Source organism: Microtus ochrogaster, chromosome 1 (assembly GCF_000317375.1).
Source record: "Microtus ochrogaster isolate Prairie Vole_2 chromosome 1, MicOch1.0, whole genome shotgun sequence".
Classification (NCBI taxonomy): domain Eukaryota; kingdom Metazoa; phylum Chordata; class Mammalia; order Rodentia; family Cricetidae; genus Microtus; species Microtus ochrogaster.
Window position 1 is genome coordinate 40681546 of NC_022009.1, and position 2795 is coordinate 40684340.

General features: G+C 50.3%; 1 long non-coding RNA gene across 2 annotated transcripts in view; it reads left to right on the plus strand.

Moving 5' to 3' along the window:
- Window positions 1–1041, plus strand: part of LOC113456642 — a 47318-nt gene extending 46277 nt beyond the window's left edge. For both annotated transcript variants that reach the window (XR_003377396.1, XR_003377395.1), the window contains exon 3: window positions 154–1041. This is a non-coding gene — a long non-coding RNA (uncharacterized LOC113456642). The remainder of the gene's footprint in view (window positions 1–153) is intronic.
- The last annotated feature ends 1754 nt before the right edge of the window (window positions 1042–2795 follow it).

The window sequence follows — 2795 nt, forward strand, 5'->3', positions numbered from 1 at the left end:
TCCACCTCTTAGTCCTGGTCCTGAATCCTGTAGTCACCCACCCGTCCACCTCTTAGTCCTGGTCCTGAATCCTGTAGTCACCCACCCGTCCACCTGGCCTCAGCTAGGATGCTGAGAAATGATCTCTCTCTGTTCTGTTTCTCGTCATTCCAGGTTAGTCTGGCGAGGAAGATAAAGACATTTGCAACCAAGATGGTAATCACGGGTGGAAATGATGAGGACCGGGGAGGCCAAGAGAAAGAGAGCAAAGAAGAGAGTGTTCTGGCCATGCTGGGCATCATTGGAACCATCCTGAACCTGATCGTCATCATCTTTGTCTACATTTATACCACACTGTGAATGGCCCCAGGCAGCCTCGGCTGCCTCAGGATGGCCATGAGACAAGGGTCCTGTGTGTCCACCTCTTGGTGACCAGACACTGCAGGGGGCCACACCTGCTCCATCAATGCACCTTCGAACTTTCTAACAGGTCACCAAAAGAACCCATCCTGCTGTGAGGAGCAGACAACTCTGAAGCACAATGAATCCAACGGAACTCATTCAGGCCACAAGGAACTTAGCGTCCCTGGCAGGGGACCTGGCGCGATGCTGGAAAGACCAGCCTTTGGCATGAGTGGTGAGCGAAAGGGTGAAGAAATGCCTCACCCTGGAGTGCTGACCACCTCCCAGGACCTGCTCTTGGGGTGGTCCGTTCACAGGCATCCCATTCATCAAATGTTTCCAGCTGTTTGATACGGAAGATAACTTATTTTTCATTTTTCATTGGCTTGATGTGTGTATCTGTTCATACCAAGGTTTATAAATATATATTTTTAATAAATGTGCTCTATTTTTTAGCATGAACCAAATATTTGGAGAAGCACTTCTGGATCCATAGCTTTTCATGGTTTTAATCGCTTTGCTCCATCAAGCGCAGGATGTCTTTTCTGTAGCCATCCAGGTGTCTCATCCAGTTCGTCTCTTTTGCTCTCATGCTCTCCTCCTCCCCATCTCTGCCTCTCCATTCTCTCTTCTCTCGTTCCTGACTCCTGCCCACTCCCTCCTCTCCCTTCTCTCTCTCCTCTCCTCCCTTCCCCTGCCTTCGTCTCTTCTCTCCTCCCCTCTTCTCTCCTATTCTCCTCTCCTCCTCTTTCATCCAGAGGACATTTTTTTTCCTGTAATACCAGCCATGGTCTTGGCTGGTGCATGTTTCAAGATTGTCAAGTGGTTTTAGGTTTTATGTTGTTCTGTCAGAGATCTAAACCGATTGTGGGCATGCAGATCTTAAGCGCACCCTGTCTTCAATGAGAATTATGCATGCACAAGGGCTGAGTGACAGATCAAAGGACTGCCACTGAGGAAGAGGAGTGTGGCCCTGCCTGCAGGTCACCCGTGGGATGGAGCAGTCAGCGGCTCACTGGCAGTGTCGCTCATTCACCCCTGCAAACCATTTGTTTCTCAGATTTTGATTTTTTTTGTGACCGTGAGAGATGAAAACGGGGTAAGCTCAAAGTTCAGCGTGCCGCCCCTTCTTTGATGAGATGCCTGGGCGGGGCCAGGTCTTTTCAGAAGTTTGGAGGGATTTGAATGATGTGAGGCCTTCCCACTGGGGGAGCCCATGCGCAGTCAGCTCCTGCTGTAAAGACGCCACTGTGACAAGTGGCCCGTCAAGGTTGTTGGAAGGGGCTCAATGATCTCTGTAAAGGACCCCTTGCACATTTTAAAGCCGGTTCCCACCCACGTGAAGCTATTTCCTCTCTAAGGGGTGGGTTGAATAAATACAGACTTGCCCTGCTCCCTGGCTCCCTAACATAGCCCCAGCCTGGCTGCCGTGGACGCCTTAAGGACAGGGTCAGTGTTCATTCCGCCACTGGCAGAAATGGCAGCAGCCTGCCGGGTTGGATTCAGATGACACTGATGGGGTCTCTGCCTGCCCCCTTCCGTAAACGGCACCACGGCGGAGTCACTTCTCAGGCTCCACTAAGGGACCAGTCTCTTTTATAAATCAAATTCCCGTGAGCACCTGGCTCTGGCCAGAGACGTCTCCTTCCCCACCCGAAGGAAAGACACATTGTACACAAATCACTGGGCCCTCTTAGTAGCCCAGGTAAAGGAGAGTCTCACCTGTGTTGTAGAAGAAGGAAGGAGAGCTCAGACCAGGAATCTTCCCCAAGATTACCTGGCATACAGTGGAGTCACAGCCTGTCCAGTTCCTTATCCCAGCCAGGGTGAGCATGGAAAGCCTATTGATTTGCAGAGAGCCAGCTTTGCACACCTCCCTTCCCCACCCCCATAACAGGAAACAACCTGAGAACCCTTTGGACCCTGGTAGATTATGACACAAATACAGAAAGGGGCAAGAGGCTGGGTAGAGATGTGAGAGGCAACCAGGAAAGAGCGCCACCTACAGGCCGTGTGATTCTGGGAAATCTGTAATTCTGATCAGTGAACTGAGCAGACAATAAAGGTGCGATGGGGAAAAACCCACTGGTGTCGCCGACTTCCTTGTGAGCGTTTGTGTAGTCATTTTATTTAATAAAACTTGACCGTTGCTGTATCTATTTAATTTAATTTATTTACTTTGACACAGGCTGGCTTTGAACTTGCTATGCAGCTGAGAACGATCCTTCACCACCCCAGCACCAGGGTGACAGGCACGTGCCGCCACAGCCTGACTGAATGGGACTCCGTTTTTTTTTGTTTGTTTTTTTTTTGTTTTTTTTTTTGGTGTAGCTTTGGAGCCTGTCCTGGAACTAGCTCTGTAGACCAGGCTGGTCTCGAACTCACAGAGATCCTCCTGCCTCTGCCTCCCGAGT